The sequence below is a fragment of the Quercus robur genome, chromosome 5, assembly GCF_932294415.1.
Source record: "Quercus robur chromosome 5, dhQueRobu3.1, whole genome shotgun sequence".
Classification (NCBI taxonomy): domain Eukaryota; kingdom Viridiplantae; phylum Streptophyta; class Magnoliopsida; order Fagales; family Fagaceae; genus Quercus; species Quercus robur.
This window is the reverse complement of record NC_065538.1, coordinates 29,469,094-29,478,318: the sequence shown is the minus strand read 5'-3', so window position 1 is coordinate 29,478,318 and position 9,225 is coordinate 29,469,094.

The window sequence follows — 9,225 nt, the reverse complement described above, 5'->3', positions numbered from 1 at the left end:
CACCCATAGTCACCCTATCCCAAATTCAACAATCTACAACTGTCGAAACCCAGTTTTGTCTCACCAAACCCAAACCCAGAAACCCACGACCACCCAAACAGCCACAAGCACCGCATATTCACAATCATTCCACATCATGGCTGAAACCCAGGTTCAGCCCCTGGAAAAGCTTCGTGCTTCCGTAAGTTTTTGTTACAAATCATGGGTTTGCAATTGCTGTCAATGGCTGTTGTCCATGCAAGGAAGAGACATGGTGTTAATAATCTGGCCGGTGCATGCGGCGGGCTTGGTTGACACAGTTGGATATTTGGGCTACTTGGTTTTTGAAATTGAAAGTGGGTTCTGATTTTGGCGAGGAAGAGGATGTTGGCGGCGGTGTGGTGGAACTTGGAGAGGTTGTGAGGGAAAAAGGAGAAGGGGTGGAGGTTTGAGAAACGGTGGCTGCTTGGTCTTGTTTTTTATTCAGCAACAAAAATATTTAATAGGATTCGGGATGAGTAAACACCGTTTAGGCTGATGTGGATAAATTAACCACGTGTAGTGATTTAATCGGAGAACTTAATTAAGAAACTATATCTAAAATATTATACTTAAGTTTTGTCATTTGTAAAGGGCATTATAATTCAATGGTATTGCCAATTTCTCTTAATGGGAGAGCTTGGATTTAAATCTTCCAACCCCACATTTAGCAAGCGAAAAACAAAAGGGTTACGCATTTTATAAAAATCTGCAGTAGCTGATCCCGCCAACTGATCTGCATGCACTTTGTTGGAGTGGTGCACGTATATACTCAGGGTCTGGATCTAGGGCTGAATAAAAATTGTTTATATAGTAGGTTCTCGCACAACTTCCTGTGGGCTCTTCGGTCCATATTTCCCAAGTTATACAGAAGGACAACTCATTCTGCAATGTGTGTGGGTTGAAAATTATCCAGTACCTTGCAAAAGGGAAAATAAATGATTATTAAGTAGCAGCAGTGAGCATTTGAGCCCTCTTGAAGAGTTGAAGAAAATAAATTACAGGTACTAAATCAGAGCGTACTAGCAACAATGAAAATTAATTAAGACTACCAAAAAAAAAAAAAAAAAAACAAATGCAACTAAAACCAGCAAGTACTATGTCATGTGTTTGTATGCTAATTCTTCGTATATATTACAACTTTTATCACACTATTTTTTTCAACTATCTTATGTGACAAATTGCTTGTTACTTTCACATGAATTTTTATTTTTTCTCCACCAATCATAATCTATCACATCAAAGTTGTGGCACAAAAGGTTGTGGTCCTAGAATTTCTCGTATTTACCATGCATGCAAATGGTTTTCTAGCGCATTAGAGTTAAGGTCCAGGGCTTGTTGCGAAAGAAGGCCTAACATTAGAGATTGATAAAAGCCTGTTAGCTCAGTGAGAGAAAGAGTAATTAGTACATAACCATACACTTAAACCTATTTGGAGGAGAAGGCATTGCAAGCCATTAAAAAGAATTTCAATTTTATATACCCTTTATTCTTGGTCTTTAAACTCTAGCCCCATATAAGTAGGATAATTGCTTACACTCTAGTATAAATCATGCATGCGAATTGCAAAATAACGTTGAAGGCTTGCTAATTAGAAGAAGAGAAGGCCCAGCATGAGAAAGAAGAGCCTGTTAGACTAGCCAAGGAGACTGCCTACAAACCACAGATAGTTTCTAGACTCAATACTTGAAACCTCTAGGAGAAGCAGGCAATTCATCCCTGGCTACCAAACAAGACTAACTTATCCTCATGTTAGATCTCTCTTCCTCGCAAATAATATTCCATAAACCCAGTGGTTCCTGCAAATACTACATCTTAGAGTCTCTATTTATAGGAAATGAATGAATCAAATTGGGATCCTTACATAATTTTGTCCCTCTGACTAAATTTCCTAGTCCTTATCTTGGTCTTGCATTTATTTTTCCTTCTTCCATTTGTCAACTGCATCAATTAGTTGACCATAATGGAATATATTCTATACAAAGACGGAAAGCTAAAGAAGTGTTCAACCTGGCACTTTGGTTGGGCAACTTGCACCAAGTCATTTTGGTTGCACCTTTTGTACTTCAAAGGAAATATGGTTGTCACGGTTTAAAGATTTGCCTGCTTCGTTTGGTATAATTAATATTGTGCTGCATGTTGTTGTATACTAGTCGCAGATTTAGGAGATGCGTAGGAATATGTAAATATTATGTAATGAGATGTAATATATTAAAAGCTAAAATTACTTAAGTATAGTCTTCTTTTTTTCCTTTTTTTTGATATAAGAGATTTCTACAAGTATTTTTTTTTTTTTAATCCTTACAAATAAGTTTATTATTTTTGGTGTGTTTGATTAATATTTTTTTAAGTTGAACCATATTCTTCTAACTTCTATTATAGTTGGTTATATTTGCCTAATATAAAACTAAACTTTATAAGTTTCAAATTTATTATTCAAATTTCTCATCTCTTAACTCTAAAGGAATAAGGGGATTATCATGATAATCAAAACTTATCACAAAACTATAATATTGTCTTAACCAAAATTAAAATGAAACCATAAGAATAAAAGATACACTTTATAATGATTTATGACTCAAAAAATTGGTAGACACATTCGAATTCGTAGCCATGTAGATTTTATTTTTATATTAACTCAAATTCCTATTTCCAAAAACAAAAATAAAAAAGGGTAAGAATTAACCCAAGTCAAAATTCAATCAAAACTATAAGTGGGATTTGTGATGGAAAATTTAAAAAACACAACACGAAAACACATATTAAAAAAAAACCATTAATCTAAATTAGAGTTATAAAAAAAGAACAAAAATCCACCAAGAGAGAGAGAGAGAGAGAGTACTCATAGTTTTTGTGTGGAAAAAAAAAAAAAAAGATTGAATAGAAGAAATGATATCAAATTTATACAAAATAAGATAGAGAAAAGAAGAATCAAAATAAAATAAAGAGGAAATGATGAAAGAAGTTTAACAATAAAGTAAAAAGTAGCAAGGAGATAAAGAGACAATGAAAAAGGGAAAATGTTGGAAAAAGTGTAACAATAAATGTCAACTAATAGAGAGAAGAACAGTTTTTTTTTTTTTTTTTAAATATATATATACATATATATATATATATATAAGGATATGGAGAAGAAAAGTTTAAAAAGGAATATAAAAAATAGAGGTTGAAAATAAGAGGATAATGTGGCACAATAGAGTGGAAAATTTATTTCATATATATATATATATATATATAGTGAAATAAGTTATAGTGCTAGTGGACTCAAGTCAGCTTGTCTCAGCTTACTTCTAGAAGAAATGGAAAGAATTTTTTTAACAAAATTAAGTGGTAAATGTTTTCATACCCCAAACTATCTTAGTCCGATTTGTTGTTCTATTTTCTTTAGAATGTTGAGATTTGTTTGCGGAAGTTTTGTCACAATTATATTGTCTGCATACAGGAATAGAATATATCTAGTTCAAATATGATATAGTTGACCTCACCATTCTCAAATAAAGCAACTGAAGAAATTCTTCATTAAAGAGAATTTTTTTTTTGATGCTTAGAACACTTTAATCACTTTCCAATGAAGGGATTGAGGATTGAAAACCCTTTCTAAAAGAAATAACTATTCACACCGACACAGCCTAAAACTCATAAAATTGATGCAATTTTTTAAGTCCACATACCTTAAAAAAATCAATCTTTAAGCACCAAGCAGTCATAATTGAAAGAATAAAGCCAATTCTATTGGCATAGAAAAACAAAATCATATTATTGATTTAATTCACAAAAACTTTATTCCAAAAAAACAACACAAACCCACATACACGTGCTACATCAAAAGAACAAATAGAATCAAATTCAAAAATCATGGAGTAGGTTAAGGAATCCTCCCCACCCACCCCGTACCCTCAAGAATGTCAACTCTAATAATTTAAAATCGCATATATCTACTTTTACAAATGTGTTGCCCAAAAAACAAATAAAGAAAAAGGGGAAGCAAAACAATGACACTAAAATCAGGGTTTTATCGTTTTGAGCCTTACCTTTAACAATATCAAAAAGATATTGAGCATTTTGAGAGCCTTCACCAGAGAGACCATAGAGGGATTGGAAGACTAGGTATCCGTTTGGTTTCAACGTTTACTGCGTTTCAGCGTTTGCGTTTTGGGCATGAGACCCACACTACAGTTGCACGCAGTAAACGTGTCCTTCTTCTTTTTTTTTTTTTTTTTTTTTAGCCGTTAACGTTGACTTTTCCTGTGACCAGTGCACCGTGTACTGTTCATAGGTCCCACAAACTTCACTTTTCAGCAACTTTTTCATTAAAAATGGGTCACACGGAGACCCAACAATGTTTTCAGTTTCAATATTCAGTTTCAGCAAAAATAAACTCAATCCAAACAGACCCAACAATGCAAGTGAAAACACGGAGACAACAAGAGCGCTCAGAGAGAACGTTGTTTTTTTTTTTTTTTTTTATTCACTTACCTATTGTGTCAGTATCTGGTATCCCAATAAAGTTAAAAGAAAGGCCAAGATTAAAACATCACCAAATTTGTGGTTAGAGATTGGGGTGGGTACCGTTCCCACTAAAATAGTAGGGGTTACGGTAGAATGACCCCTAAAAAATGACAAGATTAAATTGAATATGGAGAAGATGTTAAAAACTCAATTTACAACATCCAATAATATTGTGTCACGTCAAATTAAAAAAAAAAGAATAAAAATTAATATGCACAATCGAATATTCGTTAAAAATGTATTACTAAATAATGAAATAAAGATATTTACAAAACAAAGAAGAAGTAGATAGATGAAAATCCGGTCGCCCCCAGTGACAAACGTTATTTGAAAGGCATGAAAAAGGTAATCGATCTTCATTCCTCAATTTCTCAGGATTTTTATTCGGTTGTTGTGCATACCCAACTTCTGCTCAATGGACCAAGCTTAAAATTGGGCTCACAACTTACTTGTATAATGGGCTTAGTGTTTCCTACTAAGGGTAGTTCCTTGTCAAGTAAGCCAATAACACCCTTTAGCTCTCACGAACTCCCTTTCTTCTCCTCTCTAAGCTGTTCTCACCCTTTGTGATCTCCGCTCTATCTCTCTCTTTCACTCTCTATTTTCTTCCTCAAATTGCCAACCCCATCCTCTCATTCTATTCTCCTATTTATAACTTGAGATGGGTGGAGGTGTTATAATTATTTTCTGATCCCACTCATGTGAGTAGGGTCCAATCTAATTATTCCTGATATGAATATGCTCTGTTGGGAACGGTGGTAATAGCATTGGAACTAGTTCCAACCTCCAAAAGATTACTCGACAATGATATTCTCCAAGGCAATACTGGGCTGCCAAGAATATGGGATGTGCCCAAGCAGGCACATCCCCGATCAAGCTATAATTGATCGATATGGGCTTGCTCCTGATACGTTTAAGACTAAGTGGATTCATTATGGCTTTTAGGCTTAGATTGGGCCTTGGAGGGAGTCCAAACAAAGGCCAAAGGTCCAATGGGCATGGGATCATGTACGGTACCATAAGGCCGGGGCCCAAAGTTCAATGGGCCTGGGATCATACCCCGTACAATTGTGTTTCACATTTCTCTTATCAAAAAGAGGACTTCAATTTTGTATATATATAGGATAATAGGTGAGAGGTTGCAGTTTGCATTTTGATATTTTGTTTCAAAAAATATAAATCTAGAAGAACTAGCACTTAGAGAGAGAAAAAAAATTATGATTATTAGGAATTTAGTTTTGTAAATATAACATAGGCTGGACTGGAATGTGATATTTGTTTCAATAAATAAAATTTTAGATTGTGGATCAGGGGATGTATGAGCCCAGAATGGGGTTTTATTTTAGATGATTTGGAGGCATTTTTGTAAATTCATTTTCTTCGTGCAGGGGACCAATAATTTTTTGCCATGTCTCCTATTTTGTGTTTTAATTCTTCTTCTTTTCTTTTTTTCTTTTTTTAGAGTAATGCTAAGGATACTACAACTTTTATAACAAAAAGTTTACAAACTAACGTGTTACCAATCACATACATCATCACATCAATTTGTAAGTTTTATGTAAAAAAAAAAAATTTAAGTACTTTTAGCATTTTTCTTTTTTTCAGTAGTCCATGTCAAATTTTTAATACTAAGTATAGGGCCACTTAAAAATTTCGCTAGACACATGATAAAAATTAACAAGGGTAACATTTTGTCATTTTCTAACTAAAAAAAAAAACTTCATGAAAACCTTATAAGTGAAAAAATATATATTTATCCTTAAAAATAATTGTGCACTTAATTTAGTTGATAATTAAATATTTCTAAATTTAGTATGTTCATATTTTTAATCATGTTAATCTTAACAATCTACATTTCCCAACTCTTTTAATGGCATGTTTTATATATATATATATATATATATATGAGTTGGATTCAAGTTACACCTGCTGTAACTCTAAGCAATGTTACACATTTTGAAAATCCAATCATTAAATTACATGTTTTATATGTTCTTAACATGCATGTCAATTTTCATATTAATCGGATGTTATTTATTATTTGATCCATAAGCTTATGCATTATTTTAAACTACAAAAACTTGAATTTTAACAATTGATTGATGATATGACTATTAATCTTTGATCACCTTGAAATTTTGTAAACATGGAGAGTATGCGAAGATAATGTAATCTAATGGTGGATTTGTCAATATTTAGATCCAATTAAAAAATATTAGGTGGTATAATATAACTTAAAGTAACTTGAACCCAACCCTGTGTATATATATATTAGACTAGACTTTTGAGGCCTCTCTCTCTCTCTCTCTCTCTCTCTCTCTCTCTCTTTCTCTCTCTCTCTCTCTCTCTATGTGTGTGTGTGTGTGTGTGTGTGTGTGTGTGTGTGTGTGTATTAATGTAAATAGTTTCTCTTTTTATATCTGAGACAAAAATCTCACTCTAACCTAATCTAAATGTACATGTGTGAGTTCCCTACCAGAGACTTGAACTCCTCCACACCCCACATTAACGTGTACTTGTGGAGTGACCATTACACTAAGAGTGTGCAATGGTAATATCAATAGTTTCTATATTTCCCAATTTGGGTTTAATGCATTTTCCAATCACAAAATTACTTAGGAATGTGATAACAATTTAATTTGATAGACACAGTCTTAGTCTTATATATATATATATATATATTAGACTAGACTCTCTTTCTCTCTCTATGTGTGTGTGTGTGTGTGTGTATTAATGTAAATAGTTTCTCTTTTTATATCTGAGACAAAAATCTCACTCTAGCCTAATCTAAATGTATATGTGTGAGTTCCCTCCTAGAGACTTGAACTCCTCCACACCCCACATTAACGTGTACTTGTGAAGTGACCATTACACTAAGAGTGTGCAATGGTAATATCAATAGTTTCTATATTTCCCAATTTGGGTTTAATGCATTTTCCAATCACAAAATTACTTAGGAATGTGATAACAATTTAGTTTGATAGACACAGTCTTAGTCTTAGTCCCCCTTTTTTTAATAAATCTTATTTTAATAGCTTTTCCAATGTTCTTGTCATAGTTTTAAAAATTGGACCTAATTAGCCAGTTCAATTGGGAACTGAACCTCAGTCTGGTATGAGAAAAATTGAGAAATGGGATTCTATAATATCATGAAATATGTCTTGTTACTATATTAAGTGATTTTATTGAAGACGTGAAGACAATACAAAGAAACAAGTGAGAACAGCTGAAAGAGTAAATTTTTTATATAAATTATTTTGGTTCAATTTGGTTTTTTTTTTTTTTTTTTTTTTTGAGAGAATTTCAACCTATGGCATTCGCTCTTGATAGTAGTTCTTTATCATCAAATCAAGAAACCAATCAGTTTTTGGTGTAGGCAGAAATTGAATCCCAAATCTCTTATTCAATTTGTTGGTTGTAATAGATGGGTGTTTATGTTGTATTTTTATTTTGTTTTGTGAGTCTATGAAATAAACTGGGGGTGTTTTAAACTTCCAATTTGGTTTTTTTTTTTTTTAATGGATTAGACGTTTCCTATGAGCATAGTTATCAGTATCGTACGATATGCGATATATATCGTACGATATGCGATATATATCATACGATGCGTATCGTATCGTGTGTAAAAAGTTCCGTATCGTAAGTATTCATAAATCGTACGATACAGTATATGTATCGTATGAATTGTATCGTATCATAAAATCGAACGTATCGTACGATATATAGACAAATGCTTTAAAATGAGATTTTTTGTTAAAATTTGTACTCTTATTTGAATCTAACAAGTTGTTTGACTTGTTTTGAACACAAAATTATTATTAGTTTACTTAATGTAGCCTACTAAAATAACATATTCATAAATTTTTTTTCCCCTCTCTCCTACAATTAGACTACACAGTAAACACTTACCTTTCACTTTAATATTTTAAAATTTATTTTTCTTTTTATTGCTATTGTTATTGTTATAAGTCCAGGAAACTAGAATGCCAAAAAAAAATTTATAAAAAATTATTAAAATAAAAAGAACAAGAAGAGATAGTAAATGTTAATGACGAATGGCGATGAAGAAAATTTTAATGAAGAAATAAATTTGCAAAATTATAAACATGATGATAGCGTTGACTTAGATGGAGTTTGTGGGGTCACGATTCTGGAGCGGCCCGACGGTGATGTTGGGCTCGCACGTGAAAGATCCCTCACAATAATATTTGTAGAGCGTGGGCTTGAAAGGCTAGCGTTGGGTCACGGGGCGTTAATACAGGCCGAACCTTAGATAAACCTAGACTAGAAAAGACTTTAGCCCGGATATCCAAGCCAAATAACTTTATAAATTGAGGGATTGGGCTCCTCGGATCCTGTCCGAGGAGCACTAGTGTTTTTCTCCGGTTACCCGTCGATGGGTTTTCCATGGTGGAGCGCATATACTATCCGGGCATTCTCATTCCTGGAGTTTTTTCCAGGAAGTGAGATGGGGATCCTTTTCTTTGTTACCTTACGTTCTCTTTTATACTAGCCTACGTTCGTTGTCCCTTGTCCACGTGTAGGGTCGACTTTTCCAGGACTAGATATTTGTCCCATCAGTCTAATCCCGAAAATGTGGGAGATGGTCAATAAAGCCTAGGAATCCGGTTCTGTTAGGTGCTATGTCATGTCAATGAAGGGTATTAAGGACTATTTCCCCGAGATATTTTCTGATCT